Source organism: Schistocerca serialis, chromosome 1, assembly GCF_023864345.2.
Source record: "Schistocerca serialis cubense isolate TAMUIC-IGC-003099 chromosome 1, iqSchSeri2.2, whole genome shotgun sequence".
In the NCBI taxonomy this organism is placed as follows: domain Eukaryota; kingdom Metazoa; phylum Arthropoda; class Insecta; order Orthoptera; family Acrididae; genus Schistocerca; species Schistocerca serialis.
Window position 1 is genome coordinate 1,053,153,354 of NC_064638.1, and position 27,836 is coordinate 1,053,181,189.

A 27,836-nucleotide genomic window follows, 5' to 3' on the forward strand; every position below is an offset into this window, starting at 1 on the left:
ATCAAATAAAAACGACCAGGCAATCTCACCTGTGGGGTCATTCTGCTCCACGACAATGCAAAGCCCCATACAGCCAACACTCTCGCGGCACTCCTGCAGAAATTAAACTGGGAGGTTCTATGCCACCCTCCATACAGTACGGACCCTCTCCATGTGATTACGCCATTTTGGTTCCCCTTAAAAAGTCTATGAGGGGCAAACGATTTATCTCGGACGACGACGTCCAGCTGTACATGCGGAACTGGTTAACATTGCAGCCCCGGGAATTTTATGAGACAACCACTCACCGCCTTGTGTCACAGTCGGACAAGTGTCTCAACAGCCAGGGTCAATACTTCTAACATACAGGTACTGGTTTCTGTAATTATGTTTCCGGCTCGTTTCTTTTTGAACGCCCTTTATATTATAGATGCAGTTATTCTCCCAGGTTTATAGCATGTCAACAAAACTACAGGTATATCAATCAAATTTACCTTCTCCTCTAGGCAAGAGCGTGAACGTCTTCTCTTTATCTGGTGTCGCACGTCTGTTGTGCCTCCTCCCGTTTTTACTCTTTTAAAGCAAATGAAGCATTATATTTCTTTTCATATGAAACAGAGGATGGGGAAGGAAAGGGAAAAGATGGGTAGGTAACTCGTGACTCCCAGCCGCACAGGGAACTGTGGTAATGCAGTAGCGAAAGTTGAAAGCTTGTGCAGGACCCAGACTCGAACCCTCACGCTCCGCTTCTCTGGAAGTGTTGCCTTGACTGCCTCGGCCATCCGGACGCACTTACTCTCCGACTCAAATTTAAACGGACTGTAAATCGCTTCCTGGAGAAATATGTGCCGAGTAAAGGGTAGGAGGACGGGAAAGACGCACGGTGATTTAATAATAAAATTCTGAAATTGTTGAGGACGCAGACGCTTTTGCACTCTGGCTTAAAAAAAGAACGCGCACATGGTGACAGACAAAAGTTACTAGAAACTAGTGAATATGTAAAAACATCGATAAGCGAAGTGCTCAACATCTATCACTGTTGTATCTTAGGCCGGCCGCGGTGGCCGTGCGGTTCTAGGCGCTGCAGTCCGGAACCGCGGGACTGCTACGGTCGCAGGTTCGAATCCTGCCTCGGGCATGGATGTGTGTGATGTCCTTAGGTTAGTTAGGTTTAAGTAGTTCTAACCTCTTGGGGACTGATGACCTAAGATGTTAAGTCCCATAGTGCTCAGAGCCATTTTGTTGTATCTTAGCAACAGATCTTGTCGAGAACAAGAGAAAATTCTGGTCTTATGTAAAATCGGTAATCGGGTCGAAGACTTCTTTCCTGTCACTCGTTGACCAGTCTGCTGTGGCAGGAAAAGAAAAGCCGAAGTTTTAAATCTCGCATTTAAGAAATTATTCACGCAGGATGGAAGTACAAACATAACGTTGTTTGACCGTCGCACAGACTCCTGTATGGTGGACTTGATAATAGGCGTCCCTGTCGTAGGCAAGCAATTGAAAACAAAGAAGTCGGCAGGTCCGGCCGGAATCTTAATTCCATTGTCGTTGGCGCTTTACTTAGCTTGCATTTATCGCGAATCTTTGGCCCAGGCAAAGTCCCAAGTGACCGGAAAAATGTGCAGGTGTTTATAAGAAGAGTAAAGGAATGGACCCCCAAAATTACAGACCAGTATCCAATCTGCAGCAGAATTCTAGAACATATTATCATCGAATATAAAAATTTCCTAAGGACCCAAGAGCTTCTTTTCAGAAATTGGCAGGACTTAGAAAGCATCGCTCTGAGAACCTCAGGTTTCCGTTTTCTCACATTATGTCCTGCGAATCATGGATGAAGGGCAACAGGCGGACTCCATGTTCCTAAATTTTCCGAACGTGTTCCACCCAATTCTCCTCTGAAGAAAATGGTTCAAATGTCTCTGAGCACTATGGGACTTCTGAGGTCATCAGTTCCATAGAACTTATACCTACTTAAACCTAACTAACCTAAGGACATCACACACATCCATGCCCCAGGCAGGATTCGAACCTGCGACCGTAGCGGTCGAGTGGCTCCGGACTGAAGCGCCTAGAACCGCTCGGTCATAGCGGCTGGCTCCTCTGAGGCCGTTAACGAAGGTACGTAGGACAACAGGCAGATACCATATTCCTAGATTTCAGGAAAGTGTTTGACCCGGTGTCCCATTGAAGATAGATAACGAAGGTACGAGCATATCGAATACATTCTCAGATATGACTGGCTCGAAGAGTTCTTAAGTAGTAGAGCCCTACGTTGATATCGGCGCATGCACACAGGTCCGAAAGAACATTGCATCGCTCATCTGAACAACACGGGCACCGGAATATCTTACCTAGCCGCCAACATCTGGCAAACGACTCTCAATTAATATGTCTCCCTTGAACTGGAATATACGTAATGGATTTTCGAGTGCAGGTTGTACACATGCTTGACGACATATGGAAGTTTGAGTCTGACCGTGAAGTGTCTTCGGATAGTCTAATGATAAGACGACCGCTCGCGATAGGCGAGAAATCTGGATTTGAGTGTTGGTCCGGCACAAACTTTCACTGCCGTCATTTCATTATACAGTTGATAGTTGTCCATATTCGCACTGAGAACATATTTTATTATTTAAGATTTCCTGTTGTTGGCCCCTGTGACAAACATGTCGTTGAAGCAGTTCTCACAGTGTGGTACATCGCTAATGGAGTGTTTTGGAAAACTTCGGAAAATTGTGACTGCACTAGGCATTCCGAATGATAGCCAGTTGTACGAAGAGAACCCAAAGAGAGTATCATAAGCCATGCTCACAATGCGAAAGCTGACTGAATACAGCGAGGGTTGGCGAGAGGAAAAGAAACTCTGGCGTGACGAAATACAGTAGATGACATGTCGACTCCGTGAATATACGGAACAAGGGCCAGGAAAAAGAAGAAAGATATACGCTCTCTGCTACTGCCGAATCTTATAAAATGGCGGAAATGTGTTGTACTGAACAGTGCTTGGAAATCTTCTGATACTGAAAGGGAACTTCTTCGAGTTTTTTTTTTGTTCTAGGAATAGCGTCGTACTGCTTTAGGAATCTTATGGGCAGTCTCCTTCAAATCCTACACGTGTGAAGGAAATGGAAGAAGGCCAGACCGTTAGGTGCTGCTGTGAGTCAAGGACTGAGTATCGACTTCGTGCGGACTGTGCTCTTTTTGTTGTGTGACAGTGCCTGTCGAGCAAATCGTCACCGTACTGCCGTGGAGAAGCAGTATGATTTGATGACTCAGAAGAATAGGTTGATGTGTGATGCAGAGCTTGTCAGTGGACTTCGAAAATTTGCGCTTTTATCTGTAGCTGTCCATCCATTGTGTGAGCTAGATAGAAGACTTGCGGTCCTAAGGACATCCTCTACGCGGCTTATTAGACGAGGTCGCTATGGCACGCTTGTGTGGTGGCGCTCGATTCGAAAATAGCAGGTTGAAATTCTGCTGGCGGAAGAAATTTTCACCAGCAGTGTTTGAGCGGTAAGGGGAGGAGAAATGACGACGTAAAAATCCTGATCGTCACGCTCGGCGCCAATGTTCTTGTGTCAATTGAGTGGTAGAAATTTATTTAAATATGTAACTTGGACAAGTACCAGGGGGACAACATCAAATAAACAGGTTTTAAGGTGAGTAATGGGAATATGATTAACCCCGTGAGTCAACTCCCGTGAGTCAACTTTGAAACCTTTGTACCCATAACCCACGCATAAGGAGGCTGCCTGATGCACAAAATATTTAAACATGCGCTAGAAGTACACAAATAAAAGAATATGGCCCTGCTTTGAAGTGGACCTCAAATAGGAATAATTCTATATAGGTTGCACAAGTTCTTAGGGAGCGATTTGTCATTAGCGAATAGGAAAATCTTCTGCGGCCAAGATCGCCTATTATGTTTTTGTTTTATTACACAATGACGGTTTTCGACAGAATCTTGTTTTCATCATTGAATCTACAATGTACCACAGGTCTAAAGATTCTCTAATGTAATTCTATAAGAATGGCAGTTATCGATGTGTACACACATACATCACCTAACGACCGTTCATGTAACGGCTCGCTCTGCCGTAGCTGTGTGCCCGCTCTTTTTTCCCTGTGATGTTCTTGGGCCACGACTGGACGTTCTATTTGTCGAAAGTGTTCTATTATACCGATGCCATGTAGGCATGCTAAGCATTTTCCGAAGGTATGAAAACTAATGGTTACGTAGGCGAAGAGTTCTCGGGCTTCCAGCCGGGTGGCGGTGTCTTCAAACTGCGACGTTTCGACGAGTGACATACTCATCATCTTCTGCCGATTCCAGAAGGTTTTGGTCAAACATTGCATTGCAAACATTGCATTCAAACAAGCGTTCAGTTCATAGTGCTGTGGAATGTGAAAAAAAAACACCGCAAATTGGCATTCATAAGAAGAAGAACAACACCAAAAATGCAACAGGAGCGTAATATATAAGAAACTGTCTGCGCAACCTGCCACTGATGATGCCTTGCAGAAAATAAAGGCGAAACGCGTATGGCACTAAAATTGTGTTTTATTCAGTTGCTGTCAGACGGTCCATAAGTAAAAATTATCAATATACCGTAATAAATTACACACGTTGCAGACGACAGAATGATCAATAACATCCTAAGGTCAAAGACACATATGGCGAACTCGAAAGAAAATAATTACTCAGAAAACATGCTGGTGTCCTCAAAGCCAGGTCGCTGTTCAACGACAGGTTGATGTACTGGGTCTCCTTGCAGAAACTGAGGGATTCTTGATAGCGGTATAAAGTCAGTTATGTAGTCGCTGAACAAACTATATACTTGTTAGAAACTACAGACTTGTTGGATGAGTTTTACACAAACTTCTGAAAACCTAAGCCAGAGTTTCTGAATTGGGCTTTGTAACTCCATAAGCCTGAATGCGAGTCCATTGTTCTGAATATTGCGCCACCTCTCTCCATTGCCCTGGGTACAACATACCTAACCGCCTCTTTATGCTCTAACAGTGCAGCGGACGCAGTGGGTAACGCAAACTCAATCGCAGCGGCCATTATGTCAACCTGAAACAGCGAAGGCAAACATGCGCCCACCGACGGCAGAACAAGACGTAAACTTTGGCTGAAATACGCCGGTCGCTGCAATAGCTGTGGTCCAGGGGGTTGCCTACCCCTACCCCTGCCTGCAAACTTGGCTGGCAGTTCGCTAAGCTGAATTTAATGCCTCCAGCTCAAACTCCGCGTAGCAAGTGCCCCATATTTCAGACGACTTTTTCAGTACTAATTGCTGGACGGTCGGGTGCTCGCCACTGTACTGTGTACCACATTTCGCTGATGTAAGCAAGAACTCACAGTATCCTAGAGCGGCGAACGATGGGAAGTTGTTTTAGGTAACCTGCAATGGTGCTTTGCCCGTCCAATTGCGTAAAATTTTCCGCTGCTAATGAGCATTAGGGAACTGAATGTAACCTCTTTCTCAGTCTCGACCGTTCAAAGCTTTCTGTTTCACACCTACTTGCAGAGAGATCCATTATACCTAGTTAGGAGACTGACAAGCGTGGAAAGAGGCAACAACACAGAAAATGTTATTGTAATGAGGTTGAATTTATCGCTAAAAAGTTATTTCACACATCCGATAGCAGCCTTCACAAATGTATGCTGATCCTAAAAAAATGGTTCAAATGGCTCTAAGCACTATGGGACTTAACATCTGAGGTCATCAGTCCCCTAGACTTAGAACTACTTAAACCTAACTAACCTAAGGAGATCACACACATCCATGCCCGAGGCAGGATTCGAACCTGCGATTGTAGCAGCAGCGTGGTTCTCGACAGAAATGCCTAGAACCGCTCGGCCACAGCGGCCGGCATACTAATCCTACCTTCACGAGAGAGGAAATATGCCGTGAAGTTAGCACAAGAAATAAAACACTGGATGAGTATACAATCTTTCCTTGATTACAAAAACCTATTTTTAAAGAAATCAATTCCAGTAGCTGCTGTGTAATATTTCTTTGCTTGTATCTAGATACATCTGCACGACAAGCTTACCTGTTTCGGCTTACAATGCCATTTTCACGTGCCCCTGTGGGTGTTGTGACTAATGAATCTTATTTACATGTTACATAAGATCAAGAACATAATTTAAAGATTACATCTCTACTTACGTCTACGTGGAGTCGATGATCATAGGTCCTATTGAGGAAAGCAAATGTATTTCTAAGGAACTATGATAGATAAATCTACGCGGTTTGTTGCAAATGGTAGCTTAACTCATAAAGTTTTTGTGTGTACACTTCTACAGGGTTATTACAAATGATTGAAGCGATTTCACAGCTCTACAATAACTTTATTATTTGAGATATTTTCACAATGCTTTGCACACACATACAAAAACTCAAAAAGTTTTTTTAGGCATTCACAAATGTTCGATATGTGCCCCTTTAGTGATTCGGCAGACATCAAGCCGATAATCAAGTTCCTCCCACACTTGGCGCAACATGTCCCCATCAATGAGTTCGGAAGCATCGTTGATGCGAGCTCGCAGTTCTGGCACGTTTCTTGGTAGAGGAGGTTTAAACACTGAATCTTTCACATAACCCCACAGAAAGAAATCGCATGGGGTTAAGTCGGGAGAGCGTGGAGGCCATGACATGAATTGCTGATCATGATCTCCACCACGACCGATCCATCGGTTTTCCAATCTCCTGTTTAAGAAATGCCGAACATCATGATGGAAGTGCGGTGGAGCACCATCCTGTTGAAAGATGAAGTCGGCGCTGTCGGTCTCCAGTTGTGGCATAAGCCAATTTTCCAGCATGTCCAGATACACGTGTCCTGTAACTTTTTTTTCGCAGAAGAGAAAGGGGCCGTAAACTTTAAACCGTGAGATTGCACAAAACACGTTAACTTTTGGTGAATTGCGAATTTGCTGCACGAATGCGTGAGGATTCTCTACCGCCCAGATTCGCACATTGTGACTGTTCACGTCACCATTAAGAAAAAATGTTGCTTCATCACTGAAAACAAGTTTCGCACTGATCGCATCCTCTTCCATGAGCTGTTGCAACCGCGCCGAAAATTCAAAGCGTTTGACTTTGTCATCGGGTGTCAGGGCATGTAGCAATTGTAAACGGTAAGACTTCTGCTTTAGCCTTTTCCGTAAGATTTTCCAAACCGTCGGCTGTGGTACGTTTAGCTCCCTGCTTGCTTTATTCGTCGACTTCCGCGGGCTACGCGTGAAACTTGCCCGCACGCGTTCAACCGTTTCTTCGCTCACTGCAGGCCGACCCGTTGATTTCCCCTTACAGAGGCATCCAGAAGCTTTAAACTGCGCATACCATCGCCGAATGGAGTTAGCAGTTGGTGGATCTTTGCTGAACTTCGTCCTGAAGTGTCGTTGCACTGTTATGACTGACTGATGTGACTGCATTTCAAGCACGACATACGCTTTCTCGGCTCCTGTCGCCATTTTGTCTCACTGCGCTCTCGAGCGCTCTGGCGGCAGAAACCCGAAGTGCGGCTTCAGCCGAACAAAACTTTATGAGTTTTTCTACGTATCTGTAGTGTGTCGTGACCATATGTCAATGAATGGAGCTACAGTGAATTTATGAAATCGCTTCAATCATTTGTAATAGCCCTGTACATCTGGTCTGACCAGTTATAGAAATTTCAACCGTAGATATTGTTCCATCAGGACGGTGCACAGCCACTCTGAGGATTATTTGTTCGCCCGTTCTTAGACGAAACCTCGCTGGACAAATGGATCAGTAGGAACGGTTTAAAATCATGGCCACCACGTTCACCACACATATACACCATCTGAGTTTTGCGGAGGGGGGGGGGGGGAATTATGTTAAGGATAAAGTATTCATTGTGTCATGGATAAACTGTCCAGTTCATCAGGTCCTGATGTGCAGACTCTAACGGCTCGAACGCAAGGTCCTGCAGAGACAGTGGCGAAAGAGATGTAGGCAAAGACGTGGAGAGAAACTGACTATCGTCTAGGCGTTTTACCGGCAACGAACGGAGCACATCGATAAAAAACGTCAAGCTATTATTTGCAACAATCTGCATAGCTGTATCTAGCATAGTTGCCTAGAAATAAATTTTTGTAATGAGGAAAAGACTTTATGCTCACCATGTGTAATATGTTGATAATTGCTTAAATGAGTCAAATATCACTGATACCAAAACTAGGTTTGTCACACAAAGGGGCAGACAACTTGCTGTCACAATGGCGCTACGTTCTTCGCTTACACTTGTGATCCTGTGTGTGTGTGTGTGTGTGTGTGTGTGTGTGTGTGTGTATGTGGTAGGGGGGTGGGAGGAGGGGGCAGGGGGGGTAACAGCGCGACAGATTAGAAAGAGAGTTGAAAGCTTGAGGAAACAGTTGAGCAATCAGAACATTAAGGAAGGAAGATTGGGTTAACGTCCCGTAGACATCGGAGTCATTAAAGCTGGAGCACTGGCTCTTATGGTGTCAAGGAGGGGAAGGAAATCGACTGCGTTCTTTCACAGGAACCATCCCGGCATTTGTATAGAGCGATTTAGAGAAATCACGGAAAACCTATATCTGGATGGCTGGACGCGGGTTTGAACCGTCGCCCTCCCAATCAAAGCAACAAAGAGTGGAGGGGGGGGGGGCGGGGGCGGTAGTGGTGACTTCTTGCCACACGTCTATACGGCGGTCGATTTGTTGCATTTGACAGGCTGTCGCACCGCACCTGTACCACGAAGTTGCATTTGCCGTGTCAATATGGCGGCGTGTAATTTGAGGCTAAATTACGACCTTGTGTCCACGATAACGGGAAGAATGAACCTTGCCCAAGGCGGGAAGTGCCAAGAGCTGACCATGATCTCCCTCGGCACCTTGCAAGTGCCCCATCTAACTGCAACCCTTGGAGTGGGGGGAAGTGGCTGAGGCAGCCCTGTAGTGGAATTTCGGGGCCTCTATTCTGTAAACGTCCGACCTGAAGAAGAAATAGGTCTCGTACCAACAGCTGGGAAGAGGAGCGACCAAGTTTTACCTGCCAGGACGCAGGACACGTACACTGAGGTGACGAAAGTCATGAGATGACTCGTGTCGGATTTCCTTCTTCCCGGCAAAGTGCAACAACTCGTCGTGGCATGGAGCCAACAAGTTGTTGGAAGTCATCTGCAGAAATATTGAACCATGCCGCCTCTATAGCCGTCTATAGCTGCGATAGCGTTGCCAGTGCAAGATTTTGTGCATGAACTGACCTTTATGTCCCATAAATGTTCGATGGGATTCATTGCGGGCGATCTGCGTGGCCAAATAGTTCGCTCGAATTGTCCAGAATCTTCTTCAAACCAATTGCAAACCCCTTTGGCCTGATGACAATCGCACATTGACGTCTACAGAAGTTCCATCGTTGAATGATTGCAATTGGTCTCCAATTTGACGAATATAGCCATTTCCAGTCAATCATCGGTTTAGCTGGACCAGAGGACCCAGTCTACTGCATGTAAACACAGCCCACAATATCATGGAGCCACCACCAGCTCGACAGTACCTTGTTTACAAATTGGGTCCATGGCTTTGTAGAGTCTGCGCCACACTCGAACTCTATCTACCACCAGCTCCTACCAACTGAAGCCGGGACTCATCCGATCAGGCTACGGTTTTGAGACATTTAGGGTCCAACCGTTGTGGTCACGAACCAAGGAGAGGCGCTGCAGGCGATGTGCTGTTAGCAAAGATTCTCGCTTCAGTCGTCTGCTGTCATTGTCAATTAACGCCAAATTTTGCCGCACTGTCCTGACGGATACGTTCGTCGTTCGTCCCACATTGATTTCTGCGGTTATTTCGCGCATTGTTGCTTGTGTATTAGCATTGGCAACTACGCAAACGTCGCTGCTTTCGGTCGTTAAGTGAAGGCCGTCGTTCACTGCGTCGTGGTTAGAGCTAATGCCTGAAATTTAGTGTTCTCGGCACGCTCTTGACACTTTGGATCTCGGAATACTGAATTCCCTAACGATTTACGAAATGGAATGTCCCATGCGTCTAGCCCCATCTATCATACCACGTTCAAAGTCTGTTAATTCCCGTCGTGCGGCCATAAGCAGTGGGAAACAGTTTTGTATGAATCATGCACTGCTTTTTTATGCCTTGCGTAAGCGATAATAATATCTATATGTGCATATCGGCATTCCATGACTTTTATCATCTCAGCGTACAATGTCGCACTCTGCAACTGACGCGGTGTCGTTTCTCATGTCACTACACGTACTCGGAGACGAAGGAGCCGCTCAGATTTATAGAAGACTTTAACGCCTGTCATCATTTTGAGAAAATAAGTAAATCCTCTTGTAATGATCATATCAGATTCCAGAACCTGTTCCCCATTATAACATGAATCTATTATTGTCTCCTTTCTCTCAAATATATGAAGATTTAATAGTACAAATTAAACTCGATAACAAAAGTCGTAATTCGCCAGCGCTTCAGTCTCACAGAATGTATCCAGATTCTGTACGAATAGGCATGAATTTTTTAATTAGTCTGGGCTTTTGTACGTATTTGCAAACGCCTCATCCCACCTGTACCACGTAGTTGCGTTCACCGTGTCAACATGGCGGCATGTAATCTGAGGCTAAATTACGAGCTTGTGTCCACGATAACGGAAAGTATGAACCTTGCCCAAGGCGGGAAGGGCCAAGAGTTGACCATGATCTCCCTGGGCACCTTCCAAGTGCCCCATCTAACCGCAACCGCTGGAGTACAGAATGTATACAGATTCTGTACGAATATGTATGTATTTTTAATTAGTCTGAGCTTTTGTAAGTATTTGCAAATGGCCTCGTGCGAATGGACATGTACGCATCTCAATATTTGGTGAGGTTCGCTAGGGTCGTTGTCACAACCTCCTACTCGTCTATCAGGTAGCAACAGTACATCATGGTTTATGGCCATGGATGCCTTGATTTATACTGCCTTGCGAGATCGTACAATTTACCGAACAAACATAAAGGTGTAACAAAAACTGTAAAGAGTTTGCCTGGACAACCTACAACCCACTAAACGATGTCTATGTGACACAATCTGATGCTACTCGGACATATAGTGTTCCAAACATCTAATCTCAAAATTACATAGGCAGCAGAGAGCCCTGAATCACAGGGTTGTTCATAAGTAACTCCGGGGTTTCAGAAGCTGACTGCTTGACAAGTACGAAAAGACGCACAGGAAAACGACAAACAGGAAAATGTTACACTTCGCCACTTTTCGATTTGTAACACACGTCGTGGTGTAGTTGCAGAGCGCACCACTAGGGGACAGACATGGCAGATGATGCAAACAAATCATTCGCTCTACGTGGTCGAACCGAATTAGTTCGCGCCTGCAGACAGGCAACCCAAGGAACAGATTTAAAATGCGGGCTACTGTCGTTGCACCTTCCTGGGCGGCAGCAGCAGCAGCAGTGACTTCGATGTACAGTACGCACAGATTAACATTTTCCTCATCACAAAGGGTAACCATATTGAACATCTACGATGTGAGTTAAAATTTTGGAGAGATGTGTTTGTCTATTTTCTATATGTCTTGCAATTTCTGTGCAGTCGTCTTCCGAACAATTTATTTTCTCTCGGGTCCAGAGCATGGTAGATATAATGACATTGTAAAACTAATACGAACCAGAGCGCTTGTATAAATGATGTCGTTTTATTGTTGTAGATTATACAGTAGCAATAAGCCTAATTCAGCGCTCATTTCAGGCAAATACGCTGTGTTAACAGTCGTAAAATTATAAATAATAACAATTTTGTTTCATTGTATGATGGTACTTAATCGCTGTCTTATAATCTTACTGCTGCATAAGAAACATCGGTTGCAGCATAATTTTATTTGTTTATCATGTACTTTACTTATGATTGCTATTGTTGGGAAATGTCAGCATGTCTTTTATCGATGGTATATACTGTTGTAGTTTTGACAGCTACGACTTCCAGCATATCCAGCCATGTTGTACGGTTAAAATTTGTTAATTTATTTTCCTATGCATCGCAATGATCTTTGGTGTGGTAGTATAATCTTTATGTTTTCGTAGTGTGTATCACGAAGGTAAAAAAAGAAGGGAGACGGCGCTATAAACGCTGCACGTTGTTTTGAAGCCAGAGTGGCGGGGCCTGCCGCCATTTTAAATAGTCCAAAACATTTGCAGAAGTAGTGTTTACGATTGCTTCTGTTAGTCACTTCTGATGTGTGCACGCAATAACTATTTTAAATGCTAAAAATTAGAGTGCTTACATGAAGAACATAGTTTCAGGAAGGCAATTTCGAACGTTTTTCTGTGCTTGAATGCGCATTTGCTCTAGTAAAACGACTCATTTAATCTCGTGGAAGTAACTTGTTTTTGGTGATATACTTCGAATAACCGAGAAGAGAAGGAAATGATGTGAAAAACAAGCTTTCTTATTCCATTTTTACTGCATTTGTATCAATGGCAAATGAAGCTGGAACTCCGAACCCAGTGCTTGTTTGCTTACAAAATGGCTCTGAGCACTATGGGACTTAACATCTATGGTCATCAGTCCCCTAGAACTTAAAACTACTGAAACCCAACTAACCTAAGGACATCACACAACACCCAGTCATCACAAGGCAGAGAAAATCCCTGACCCCGCCAGGAATCGAACCCGGGAACCCGGGCGTGGGAAGCGAGAACGCTACCGCACGACCACGAGCTGCGGACTGTTTGCTTACAGGTTCCGCTTCTTGTTCCTTACGTTTTCAGCTTTCAGTTCCTATGCGCAACATTTTTAATGTTCACATTGGCAAAAAAAAGTTACCTACGTGTTCTTTGCTGGCCCATAAACGTGTGCAACGACGAAAGAAGCAAGTCACGTTATCATGTCTTGTACATGTCAACAAAGTGAACGATTATTGACTTGTCAAATACACAGAACTACATAGAGGTATACCTCCATGCAGAATAGAGCTCTTGTTTTATTAGATTGTCAGTGAATTAATTTGGCCGTAGTTTGCACATATTCTCATTTTCAGATCTTACCTATAATTCAGAGTGTGACCAATAATAGCAATTCACACGGTAAAAAAACTATAGGCCTATAATTTTTAAACATGTTCCAGCATTGTGCAATACTACACATGTGATAAAGGGAATGCTTTCAAGCGCTTAGACCCAAAAAAAGGATTTTTACTTTAACACGTACGTAAGTTTTTTTTTTCAGTAATGATAGCCTAACTTATGTAACTTATGGACCTGTCTTTCCAGCAGTAGCCTGTTTGCTTCTTTTCCCAGAATATTTATCGCCAATAATTCTATCAGTTTTCAGGAATAACCAGACATGTGACAATTGGACTGTACGTCTACTTTGATGATCTGCTCCAATTTACTTTTGAATTTCATGTTGACGTTTTCTGTGTGATGTGCGAATATTTATTTAGTTAGTTATGTACCATTTGCACGATAATCATAATAATGTGGAAAAAGTCAAATATGCCTCCATGCTGATCATTTATTAGGTTTTTGTTTTTCAATTAAAGACATATTGGTAATTCTTCAGTTGAAAAAACTTCTGGGCTGAGAGGCCGTTGTCGATGTATAAAATTTCCACCTAACGTTTCGTCTCCATCTGGGGGAGACATCCTCTGAGGTCATCCGGCTACTGTAGCCGGAAAACCTCAGAAGATGTCTCCCGCAGATGCGTTGGGTGGAAATTTTATACATCGACCACGGCCTCTCAGCCCAGAAGTTTCAACTGAAGACCACACCTGCCGTGAAAGCCTACATTGTATGATATAGGTAATTCTTACCTATGACCATTTACACTTTACAGTAATAGGTAGTCTTTTGCAGACTAGGAGGAGTTATCAAAGACAAATGTTTTCAGTTTAATCTCACTTATGTCACTGGGTAAGTGATCAAAACTTTTCGTTGTAACTTTGTGAACCTCTGTTTGTGTTACAGGCAAGCTTAATGTGCCGTAATGAATGCCATTTTTTTCCTTTTGCTATTGTCATTATGTACATCACTGTTCTTGTCGAAGAGCAGTGGGTTATTTATAATAAATTTGGTGAAGGAATTACTGTGAAGCGGCCCGCCCGGTTGGCCGTGCGGTCTAACGTACGGCTTTCCGGGCGGGAAGGAGCGCCGGTCCCCGGCAGGAATCCGCCCGGCGGATTTGTGTTGAGGTCTGGTGAGCCGGACAGTCTGTGGATGGTTTTTAGGCGGTTTTCCATCTGCCTCGGCGAATGCGGGCTGGTTCCCCTTATTCCGCCTCAGCTACACTATGTCGGCGATTGCTGCGCAAACAAGTTCTCCACGTACGCGTACACCACCATATTCTACCACGCAAACATAGGGCTTACACTCGTCTGGTGTGAGACGTTCCCTGGAGGGGTCCACCGGGAACTGAACCGCACAATAACCTTGGGTTCGGTGTGGGGAGGCGGAGGGGTGAAGTGGACTGCGGTAGTCGTCGTGGGGTTGCGGACCACTGCGGCTGCGGCGGGGACGGAGCCTCTCCGTCGTTTCTAGGTCACCGGCTACCATAACATAACATAACATAACATAACATACTGTGAAGCGGATAGATTGCTATTCCCACCCCGAGCAGCAGGCACGACGAAAAGAATGTTCAAATAAGTTTTCGCGCGCGCACACACACTCACACACACACACACACACACACACACACACACACACACACACACACACACACACACACACACACACCCGTGATCGCTGTTTTCGAATGTTCTAGCTAGATTCTTTTTAAAGGAGGAGGAAATGTGAACAATGAATAATTATCGGTGAGCGGAATTTAGGGTATCAGTTGCTACACCAACAATCAGCGCGGTCAGGTAGCCGTGTGTTGTGCGGAGACGAGATCATTGATACAATGTGTCTCGGATATCGGAGCGTTTGGGGTTGGGAAGGCAATGGAAAGAATAAAAGTAAACAGCGCAACCATAATTCAGGTATAGAAAAGGAAATATTGCTTGGATGACGCCACTCACGAATGAAATGTGATTCCCTTGAACGTTAGATTATGATCGGATCGATTAGTATACCCGTAAGTGACGCAAATTGGCATTATTGATGAAACAACTACGTCTCCAGACAATCAAAGCACCAGATGCTGTTTGTGTTACGACTACATAAGTCGACAGATATCCCCAGAACTGGCACGTTAGAGTGGCATCTCGGGGAAGTATCTCCGCGGTGAAACATGGAAGAATAAGTGTGTTGAACCTAATGTTTTGGGCTATGTAAGATGATGGATGTCTGTGAAGTAATGACTATTCCCTTCTTGTTTTAGCTCCATGGCATGCATATACAATCGTGTATATCTTTGTTTATTTTTATAACAAAGGTTATACGATAATAGACAAATAATAGACAAATAAAAAACAAATTGTAACCAAACAGCATCTCTGGACTTGCTGTTAATCGTAGCTGTGAAAACTGCAATAATATATACCATAGATAAAAGACGTAAGCTGAACATTTCCCAACCACAGAAATCATGGGTAAAGTAAATGGCAAACAAAATTAGACTGCAACTGAACTTCCTTATGCAGCAATAAGGCTATAAGACAGCGAAAGCCCCACGATGCAGTATGGATGTAAGTACTAACATACAAACAAAGAAAATTGTTATTAGTTATAATTTTGAAACTGCCAACGAAGCGTCTTTGCATGTAGATAGCCTGAAGATGGCCATAGAGCTGAGTCTACAGCAATAAAACATCAATTATAACAGCATTCTGGCTCATACTGTAATTGCAATGTCTTCTGAAACTTTTGAAATTATTACAAATAGCCCCATATCTTGATATAAGGAAGCAATGGATGGAAATGAAAATTGAGGCGATATGAGGTCGTGAATAACCAATGCGCGTGAGGCTTTTGCTTCATGACAAACAACTGCCTGCTGCGTCGAATTTGTGGTGCTACCTTGTAAAGAAAGGTACAAGACTACCTGCTGGCTGCTGCTAACAAATCTACATGACTGATGGACACGATAAACTGGATGCGAACAGTTTTGTGGTATGTCTCCTGTGCAGAAGATTTGTTTATGTTTGTAACATTCCGATTATGTAGCGACAGCTGTGGAATGCTGCTGGCGCTTTATATTTAGGAAAGTCATCAACTTCGCATGCGTTGAGGCCACGAGACTGACGCGAGTAACAAGCTAGTGTGTCGGTTGTTGTGTGAGCACAAGCCGCTTCCACTGAGACTGGCGCCTGGCCAGGGACTGCCGGTCCAGCTCCCAGCGTCAATGAACACTGCCCTGCTGTGTGAGCTACATGCCAGAGGCCTTTGCCAGCTGCCGTGTTCGCAGCACACAGCCAGACGAACAACACTTTCACTGAGGAAGACGGCAGCACGGTTCGCCTACAAGCTAAGGTCCCGCTGCTCCTTAAACCATTTTATGAGCAATAAAGCTTCGATGGAACGGAGAAGAGAAATTTAGAGTTTATGGTCTCGAAGACGTCGAGGTCATTAGATACGAAACAGTAGCTGTATCGAGCTACGATGTGAGGCGTAACTGGCTTTGGCATTTCGCCTGCGGTGGTTTACAGTAACCACAGAAAACCGATATAGCTTCAGTGACTAGTAAATGACGCTTACAGTCACAGATTCATTTTTACTATATGTATGAAGATAGTAACTGTTCTCGAAAGAACAGATACCATTGATGATCGTGCAGCTTCTCTAGAATAAATGATAATTAACTGAAACCTTCAGCTGCCGACAGGTGTTGTTGATATACCTCGATGGGGACAGCTTAAAATGTGTGCCCCACCGGGATTCGAACCAGGGATCTCCTGCTTACATGGCAGACGCTCTATCCATCTTTTTTTTATTATATATTTTTTTTAATCACATTTTGTTCGCTTTTGTTCGTTGAATCTGCTCGGGGCGGACGTCGTAAAACATCCGTTTAAGTTCGTTGTTAATCAATTAACTCAGTTTTTTATTACAGAGGGCAGCTAAACCTCTGACCGAACACGCTGAGCTACCGTGCCGGCAAATCCATCTGAGCCACCGAGGTCATAGATGAACAGCGCGACTGCAGGGACTTACCCGTTGCACGCTTCCCGTGAGACCAACATTCCCAACTGTCCTCAATTTACATACGTAATGTACCTAATAGATATTTGCCCATTCACTCATTACAGGCGCACACTAAGGTTACGATTCCCGTAAGACTTCGGGCAACATGTGCGCATTCGCACAGACGAAGGACAATGGCTGGGTAGCCTTTAACTATATATATGAAGATAGTAGATGTTCTCAAAAGAACAGCTACCGTTGATAACCGTGCAGCTTCTCTAGAATCGTCACCTTAGTGTGGGCGAGTAATGAGTGGATGGGCAAATATCTATTAGGTACATTACGTATGTAGATTGTGGACAGTTGGGAATGTGGGTCTCACGGGAAGCGTGCAAGGGATAAATCCCTTTTTTGAAATTTTTTTATTGCGACTTAACGTCTGAGGTCATCAGTGGCCTAGAACTTAGAACTAATTAAACCTAACTAACCTAAGGACATCACACACATCCATGCCCGAGGCAGGATTCGAACGTGCGACCGGAGTGGTCGCTCGGTTCCAGACTGTAGCGGCTAGAACCGCACGGCCACTCCGGCCGGCGATAAATCCCTGCAGTCGCGCTATTCATCTGTGACCTCGGTGGCTCAGATGGATTAGAGCGTCTGCCATGTAAGCAGGAAATCCCGGGTTCGAGTCCCGGTCGGGGCACACATTTTCAGCTGTCCCCATCGAGGTACACTCCTGGAAATGGAAAAAAGAACACATTGACACCGGTGTGTCAGACCCACCATACTTGCTCCGGACACTGCGAGAGGGCTGTACAAGCAATGATCACACGCACGGCACAGCGGACACACCAGGAACCGCGGTGTTGGCCGTCGAATGGCGCTAGCTGCGCAGCATTTGTGCACCGCCGCCGTCAGTGTCAGCCAGTTTGCCGTGGCATACGGAGCTCCATCGCAGTCTTTAACACTGGTAGCATGCCGCGACAGCGTGGACGTGAACCGTATGTGCAGTTGACGGACTTTGAGCGAGGGCGTATAGTGGGCATGCGGGAGGCCGGATGGACGTACCGCCGAATTGCTCAACACGTGGGGCGTGAGGTCTCCACAGTACATCGATGTTGTCGCCAGTGGTCGGCGGAAGGTGCACGTGCCCGTCGACCTGGGACCGGACCGTAGCGACGCACGGATGCACGCCAAGACCGTAGGATCCTACGCAGTGCCGTAGGGGACCGCACCGCCACTTCCCAGCAAATTAGGGACACTGTTGCTCCTGGGGTATCGGCGAGGACCATTCGCAACCGTCTCCATGAAGCTGGGCTACGGTCCCGCACACCGTTAGGCCGTCTTCCGCTCACGCCCCAACATCGTGCAGCCCGCCTCCAGTGGTGTGGCGACAGGCGTGAATGGAGGGACGAATGGAGATGTGTCGTCTTCAGCGATGAGAGTCGCTTCTGCCTTGGTGCCAATGATGGTCGTATGCGTGTTTGGCGCCGTGCAGGTGAGCGCCACAATCAGGACTGCATACGACCGAGGCACACAGGGCCAAAACCCGGCGTGCACGGTACATCCAAACCGTCATCGAACCCATCGTTCTACCATTCCTAGACCGGCAAGGGAACTTGCTGTTCCAACAGGACAATGCACGTCCGCATGTATCCCGTGCCACCCAACGTGCTCTAGAAGGTGTAAGTCAACTACCCTGGCCAGCAAGATCTCCGGATCTGTCTCCCATTGAGCATGTTTGGGACTGGATGAAGCGTCGTCTCACGCGGTCTGCACGTCCAGCACGAACGCTGGTCCAACTGAGGCGCCAGGTGGAAATGGCATGGCAAGCCGTTCCACAGGACTACATCCAGCATCTCTACGATCGTCTCCATGGGAGAATAGCAGCCTGCATTGCTGCGAAAGGTGGATATACACTGTACTAGTGCCGACATTGTGCATGCTCTGTTGCCTGTGTCTATGTGCCTGTGGTTCTGTCAGTGTGATCATGTGATGTATATGACCCCAGGAATGTGTCAATAAAGTTTCCCCTTCCTGGGACAATGAATTCACGGTGTTCTTATTTCAATTTCCAGGAGTGTATATCAACAACACCTGTCGGCAGCTGAGAGTTTCAATTAATTCTCATTTATTCATTTTTACTGTTTGAAAGTGTTTCAAACCTGCAAGTCCATGATGAGGAGCTGATTACAATTAAAACTTAATATGCTTTACCTCTTGCCCATTTCCTTGTCAGTTATGAAACAATACATAAATATGTTTATTACATTAAATCTGAAGATAGTCTTAATATATCTGAATTTGTAAGTGCAAGTAAACACGCTGCAAATATTTATTGCGTCATTTGTAGTCTTATTTAGTTACATTAAAAAACTAAGCACATTAAATAGCTGATGAATTAACTTATGTGTCTTGCAGTATTTCTGAAGCATCACAACCTAGCACTTTCTTTTCCCGGTCCAAGATTTACGGAGTCTCCACCTTGGACTGACTGTAGACATCTGATCAGATATACGGGCTAGCGTTGTGTTCAAACATATGGAGTACTACCATTTACTAACACGCATAACGTGACATATGTAAATGATACACAGCGCATCCATGTGTTAATTTGCTGTACGTTTCCCGGATGTTCTCGACATATCACATTAATATCGACCACAAGCAGTCTACTATGGTGGCTGTCAAAGTTCTCTGCTCAAGAGCCAATATTGATACTGTAGGGCGGCACCTCGGGCCATATACCGATGTTATTATTAATTGGAAACCTATATAAATTAACAAGTTTGGGTCCCCAACAGACTATTTTAAAATTTTATTGTTGTGAGGGCCCACAGCCTCAACCTGTTTTGAGAATGAAAACATGGTCCAAGTTGGCTGTACTCTTTTTACTGCACTATCTGCGCGAGCGGCCAATACTTGAAAATGATCCAAGATTGAAACTGGCCGATCGCACAGATAATAAAAAGAATACTGCCTACTCTGTCCATGTTTTCATTCGAAATAGACTAGCGACAATAAGGGCGAGATACGTTGACATCTGGCCCCTAGTACTGATCGTTAAATGTCGTTACCATTCGGAACACTTCGTTTGGACTGTTCTGTGATTCACTGTCGCCACCCTCAGCGACCCCAACACTCCAGGACTGTATTGCTTGTCGAAGTGTTGTGTTGTTTGTGTGAGTGAATGATTAACTGATTAACAGTAGTAAATGTAGATAAATTTAAATGCTTTGTACAATACGAGACACGACCTCAAATGTTTACTAAATGTTGTCAATGTAAATTTCCTTATACTCATTGTATTGTATTGTATTGTACTGTACTGTACTACACTCATGCTCATAAATTAAGGATAATTGCGGAATGTGGTGCCACACAACGTGGCACTGCACAAAACTGGCTCCAATAGCATAGGCACATAGGGAACACACCCGGCACAGATCTGAAAGTCCAAGGTATTGGTAATAAGTAGAGAAAACCGTCCCAAAACACATGTGCAACAAAAGGCCACTGTTTCCTGCGCATGTACCCCGACATCAATATGGGATAAGATCACCATGCACACGTACACACATCGCACAATGGGTTGGCAGGTGGTCGAGCAGCTGCTGGGGTGTAGCCTCCCATTCTTGCACCAGTGCCTGTCGGAGCTCCTGAAGTGTCGTAGGTGTTTGAAGACGTGCAGCGATACGTCGACTGAGAGCATCCCAGACGTGCTCGATGGGCTTTAGGTCTGGAGAACAGGCAGACCACTCCATTCGCCTGTTATCTTCTGTTTCAAGGTACTCCTCCACGATGGCAGCTCGGTGGGACCGTGCATTATCATCCATCAGGAGGAAGGTGGGACCCACTGCACACTTGAAAAGGCGGACATACTGGTGCAAAATGACATCCCGATACACCTGACCTGTTACAGTTCCTGTGTCAAAGACATGTAGGGGTGTACGTGCACCAATCATAGTCCCACCCCACACCATCAAACCACGACCTCCATACAGGTCCCTTTCAAGGACATTAAGAGGTTGGTATCTTGTTCCTGGTTCACGCCAAATGAAAACCCGGCGAGAATCACTGTTCAGACTATACGTGGACTCGTCCGTAAACATAACCTGGCACCACTGTTCCAATGACCATGTACCATGTACTGTGTTCTTCACACCAGGCTTTGCGGGCTCTCCTGTGACCAGGGTCAGTGGAATGCACCTTGCAGATCTCCAGGCGAATAAACCATGTCTGTTCAGTCGTCTGTAGACTGTGTGTCTGGAGACAACTGTTCCAGTTGCTGCAGTAAGGTCTCGAGCAAGGCTACCTTCAGTACTCCGTGGCCGTTTGCGGGCACTGATAGTGAGATATCGGTCTCCTTGTGGTGTTGTACACTGTGGACGTCCCGTACTGTAGCACGTGGACACGTCTGCTGGATTCGTTGCCATAATCTGGAGATCACACTTTGTGGCACACGGAGGGCCCGTGCTACGATCTGCTGTGTTTGACCAGCCTCCAGTCGCCCTAGTATTCTACCCTTCGTAACGTCATCAGAAGTGGTCTTTGAGCTATTTTCAACACACAGTCACCATTAGCACGTCTGAAAACGTCTACACACTTACTCGCTGCACCGTACTCTGACATGCACCAACACACTTCTGCGTATGTGGACTGCTGCCAGCGCCACCGTGCGACGACAACAGGTGAAATGCACCGCTTGGTCATACCCCGAAGTGATTTAAACCCGCAAACCGACCTCCAGAGCGTTGTTTCACAATGTATCAGCATTATCCTTAATTTATGAACATGAGTGTATATTACAACAACCTTACCCTAACTTCGTATTCCTCGGTAAAAATAAACACTGCATATGAAGATGATCGTCTCTGTAAAGCGCATTCACGAATTCATGTTACTTCCGCGTCAAAATTTACACTTTGGCAGCTGATCGGTACGACTCAAGCACGCCTGTGAGTTTTCAGTATTGGAAGAGAAACAATGAAAGGTTCCCCCTCTCACATCCTCTAGCCACACACGGCCGTGGTGCTTATCCTATGACCCGGAGGTAGGTGTACAATATTAGTTAACACACGACCGAATTCACCAACATCAATTAAAATTAAACACATCTTAAAATATGACTGTCTCTTTGTTTTTATTTGTTACTGAGTGATTAAACTACACTCTGAAGAAGCTATTAACGTTAGCAGAGGTTTTTGAATTTGGCTGTCAGTTGCATATTATTACGTATAAAATACGGCTGAGAATCACAGGCCGTACGGACACTTGATTCGGGCCGCAGTTTGACCACTACTGGTTTCAGACAACTGCCGACGGTATTACAAGCCAGGGTCGGCCACGGCGTGGGAAACGGCACTTGAGCACTATGTGCTACACACGCGCGGTTCGAGTCTCGGCCTGTCTTGGCCCTGCTCGTTCCTTCCCGGAAGTAGTTCGGTACAGGGTGACATTTCATTTAGCATTGCGATGGGTATTTTCCTGTCGGAACGATCTCCTTCAGTTCGCCAGAACCGTGGTGTCAGCGTTGTTTATCTTTTGTTCTCTGTTTGTGGTATAAAGGAAGTTGATAGGCCTAGTGGATGTTTGCACAATAAGAGTCGTTCTACTGATCTGTCGTGACAAGCTTCAAAAACGAATGAGAAACACAGAAGAGAAGGATGAGAATTCTCAGCATCTATTATGCAGTCCCGTAATAGACACGTCCCGCAGATTTTCTGTGAAAGAGGTTCAAGATATAACTTATCAAATAAGTATTTCACATACACTGAAAATTGTTTAGTGTAAAGCGGGATATATTGATTATTTATCATATTAAATTACCTTTTTATGTTTCATTATTTAATAGAAATAATTTTATTGAATTTATTGTCTTAGTGCAACATCACATAGAAAGAATTTAAAGATTTATTTGATGATGAAAGGGCAAATAATTGCGATCGATAGTTTTCAATGGAATAGAGTAAAGGCTGTGGAAGTTTCATATATTATTGCAAACTAACTTGGTTAAGTTAAGGGGTGTGCCTGGAATGATTTTTCGATTTAAAATGTGCTACTTGTTAAATTTGTGAATGAAAACGGAAATTACAACATCTGGAATGGATTGCAGATATAGAATTTAAATGGACTTGACTGCACAATGTCCACAGTAAGGCACCACAAGGTGAATTGATGGGTAAGCATTTAAAAAGAATATCGCATTGCGGAAGGGACAAGTTCTGACAAAAAATACCGTCCATTTCCCTGAGCTCACAAGTGTTAAGGAAGACTCAAGGTTTGAGGAATTCATTGCGGCCTTGAAAGAATTACAAGGATAGTTTGCTAAACGTTTTGAGGGCACTGCAAATATTGTATCTGTTTTCGAGACCATTTGCTATTTCAGTTGAAAGCTCCTGTACATGTGCGGATGGAACTGATGGATCTGCAAAGTAATTCCCGTTTAAAAGACAGATTCTGTTATGTTAAAACTGTCTAGAATCTATGTTGTTTTCTTCAGGAACAGTTTCAGTGTCTCAAAAAAATGGTTCAAATGGCTCTGAGCACTATGGGACTTAACATCTGTGGTCATCAGTCCCCTAGAACTTAGAACTACTTAAACCTAACTAACCTAAGGACATCACACACATCCATGCTCGCTCGAGGCAGGATTCGAACCTGCGACCGTTGCGGTCGCACGACTCCAGACTGTAGCGCCTAGAACCGCTCGTCCACCCCGGCCGGCACACTTCAGCTCAAATTTGATACCATAATCCTGCAAGAACTTGACACCGAGCGAGATGGCGCAGTGCTTAGCACATGCACTCGCATTCGGGACGACGATTCAAATCCGCGTCCGTCCATCCAGATTTAGGTTTTTCGTGATTTCCGTAATTTGTTCCAGGCAAATGCCGGGACGATTCCTTTGAAAGGGCACGATCGACTTACTTCCCCATCATTGACTCATTCCGAGGTTGTGCTCTGTCTGTAACAACCTCGATGTCGACGGGACTTTAAACCCAGTCTTCCTTCCTTCCTTCCTTCCTTAAGAACTTGACTTATATCCTGGAACTGCGTTCCATATAGCATACCTGTGGTACTCATTAGAGAGGTCGTTGTCTGATGTCTGCTCCTTTACCATCACCTTCGGAATCCGCACATCTGATGATAAATACATTGGCAGAACGTGCTTCACGGTACCATGCCGAACCTCTGTGGCTACGAGTGGAGCTAAACCTTCTACCGACCTTGTCCTCTGAATCCCAAGTTTCAGTGTAGCCATTGCAATGATTGTTGGAGCCGCTTTAACACCACATTAATTCGGTGCGTGAACCTGCTCTGGCTGACATCAAAATATTCTTTGTAGGTGTAATAGCGTTCATTTCCAGTACTGTGTATCTATATTGCCGACATCTTGTTTATACCTTATTGTCTTGTTTTCCTATTATTCCCAAAAAAATATGAAGCTGTAAATATAAGACAAAATTCAGTTTTTATTTTTCGTAACAGTAGGACGAGATAGTCTGGCAAAGGTGCAGCGAGGTGAGGTGAACAGTATTGTCAATTGTGAGACAATACGTGGCAGCACTCAGTTTCTCTTTTCATGATGTTGTACAGACTCTATTAGAATGTAAAGACAGCTCTAACATTATTAAGTGTGCTCGTATCTAGTCTAGGAACTAGAAAAAAAACACGGAACAGTGAAACAACCGGCGACCTCCACTGGGGCACCACATATTCTGCGAAAGGAACTGTAAAGACTATGTCTAACGAGAGACATTAAATATTATTTAGCAGAGAGAACTCATAAAACATAGTTGTTTACTGTGGTTGAAAACTCCAAGTGAGGAAACTGTATAAGAGGGGACAGGATAGCGGAAATAGAGTGACAAGCTATCTATTGTATTTATCTGTATTTTATATTGTCAAAGAGGCGTTTAGTTTCATATGTTGGAAAATTCCGTGACACTAGTGCGCCTGTAATTGACCCGACAAAGCCCTGGGGAATCACGTAATGGAGGACGGCTGAAAATTATTAAGAAAAAGTTAATTGGCATGTTATGTATTTTTATCATCATTAGAACAGAAGATGAAAGAAATGTAAGTATATTAGTGTATTTTCAAGCAGTCCCTTGGATTTAAAAGGAAAACTACCGTTTTGCAGCTCAGGAACTTCATCTATACTGAGTTCACTAAATCGACTTGCCCATTGTTACGCAACGTGAATTTGATATTCGTTTCGAGGAAGAACATAAGATGAACCGAGTTGCCTTCATTTTCAGTTCACCCATGCCAATCTGGGCCGCGAACAGGAAACGTTAAAATGAATAACACCCCTGAGGGCGGCATTTGTTATTCAAGAGATACTATCTGAACTTTTATATGTCCTCCATCCGAGGGAAAGCCGTGTGTTTCCAAGCATTTGAAATGAGAATTATCCGCTGTTTTTAATGGATAGCAATGAATCTTCTTTCTTATTAAGCGGGAATGTGAACTGACTCAAGTACTGGCTATTCGGACTTTAACAAAGTGATTCATTTATTGGATGTTCTGGTTGGACAGCTGAAAGAAGTATCGTCTATGAAGCAGACCGGTAAACCTCGCGGATAATCAGTTGATATTTTTAATGATAAAAGAAATATCTCGAAGTATGTCTAAAATTTTTCGTCTACTCAGTGCATTATATTGAATGTGCTATGCATAAAGTTAATAGAACATGATCACAGTGATAACTTCGTCATGCAGGCGTTCATCAGAGTTGTTACTTGCATCGTTATTAAGTGAGGAAGATCGCACACGGTTAAAGAAAGTGCACTTGCATTAGGGAGGATCGGAGTTCAAATCCTCGTCTAGATTTTATGCGGTTTTTCTGAATCATCGCTTACTTCAACAAAGTCACATACCGTTTGCTTCTCCATCATTATCAAACTAAGACAGTGAGGATAGTGTTATGTCACTCTTGACCTTGTGGATAGAGCGTTAAACTCTACTCCTTTCTTTTATTTTGCACCGAATTTTCTTTTCACTGCTGTCAAAAATGGTTCAAATGGCTCTGAGCACTATGGGACTCAACTGCTGAGGTCATTAGTCTCCTAGAACTTAGAACTAGTTAAACCTAACTAACCTAAGGACATCACAAACATCCATGCCCGAGGCAGGATTCGAACCTGCGACCGTGGCGGTCTTGCGGTTCCATACTGCAGCGCCTTTAACCGCACGGCCACTTCGGCCGGCATTCACTGCTGTCCTTTAAGACGTTATTTGAGGAAGATCAGTATTCTCGTAGGCGAGAAGAAGCGATTATGTAGAAAATAAGTTTATATTGAGGGTATTATTATTCTATATTCCATATGGTTCCCGCAGTGGCAGATATTTCATTTGCGCTGGTGTTTTTGGTATGTCGCGAAATTATAACATTCCCCTCCTTTTCTTTTTCCTTGGAACGTTTGGGAAATATTAACTTAAGAATCAGTAGACGGATTTTTGGCATTATACATTACTGGCCATTAAAATTGCTACACCAAAAAGAAATGCAGATGATAAATGGGTATTCATTGGACAAATATATTATACTAGAACTGACATGTCATCTTCGTGGTGTAGCAATTTTGCAATTTTAATGGCCAGTAGTGTACTTCGAGTGCATGAAGATGCAATGGAACGGGGAATGGGGGGAAATGTACCGAAAGCACTTCCCGCTTGCGCAGTACGGATGTAGAACTAGAATTGGAAGATGAGCCAGAAACTGACGACAAAGTTGTGAGTGAGCAGGGGTCACGCGCTGGTACTCCGGAAGACGGTGCGCCCGCCCGCTGAGCGCTAGCGGTGGTGTCAGCCGCCACACCCGGCGACCAACTTTAATTGGGAACAGCCAGGGCGGCCTGCAGCGGCCCGCGAGGGCCAAACTTGGTCCCGCGGCGCTGCGACACGGCGGGCTGCGCAGTCGGCCGCAGCTGCCACTGCCTCCCGGGCTGAGCTGGCGGCCCTGCACTGCACTGCTCGCCGTCCGTTGTGCCCTCAACCAGTGATGGGAACGACGACCGAATGAAAACAGTCGAATCATACGATGTTGCAGCGCCCGTCTTGTTCAGAAATACGATGCAGAGTTCCTTCTTGCATCGTACCTTTGAACAACGCGAGTACTGCAACCTCTACCGAGACCGGGTAACCGACGTATGAGTGCAGGCTGAGTGTATTCGGAAGATCGGGTCTCCCTAGCCTAATGGTAAGGCAACCGCTCGCGATAAGCGGGAAAGCCGGGTTCGAGTCCTGATCCCGCACAAATTTACGTTCTCGTCATTCCATTATAAGCTAATGGTTGTCCATATTCGCAACTGCGAATACTTTTCATGTACAATCGATTCAATCCGTTGTTGGAAAATAATCGACAAATCGAGTGTTGTTTTAAGTACCGGCTTTTAATCTTTTGAATGAAACCAGTCTATTGGAACATTGATTTGATTTGATTTAGTGCTTATTTAGAGACCCGTTGCCTTACATTTTATAACAGGTCGTTCATTTTACAGTTTTTCATGTAGATTACAAAACATATTCCATATTAAAAACAGCAATTATTGTATTCAGTAATTACAAGAGAAGTAATAATAAATTAAAATCCATTAGAAACTGAAAGAAAAAAACACAATCAGATTTTAAGAAGATACGATGATAGATGATAGGAAAGACGTGGATAGTAAGAGAGACAGAGAAATGTTACTCTACCTGAGCCGGCATAGTCTGAAAGCCTCGGAAATACTTCGAGCCTGGCAAAAAAATGGCTCTGAGAACTGTGGGACTTAACATCTG

General features: G+C 44.6%; 1 protein-coding gene and 1 non-coding gene across 2 annotated transcripts in view; both read left to right on the top strand.

Annotated features, from left to right (window-relative positions):
* Window positions 1-27,836, top strand: part of LOC126415407 (uncharacterized) — a 514,961-nt gene that overhangs the window by 29,264 nt on the left and 457,861 nt on the right. The gene's annotated exons all lie outside the window — the stretch shown is intronic.
* Window positions 17,677-17,751, top strand: Trnat-ugu (transfer RNA threonine (anticodon UGU)). Its single transcript has one exon. It is a non-coding gene; the product is annotated as a tRNA-Thr (tRNA).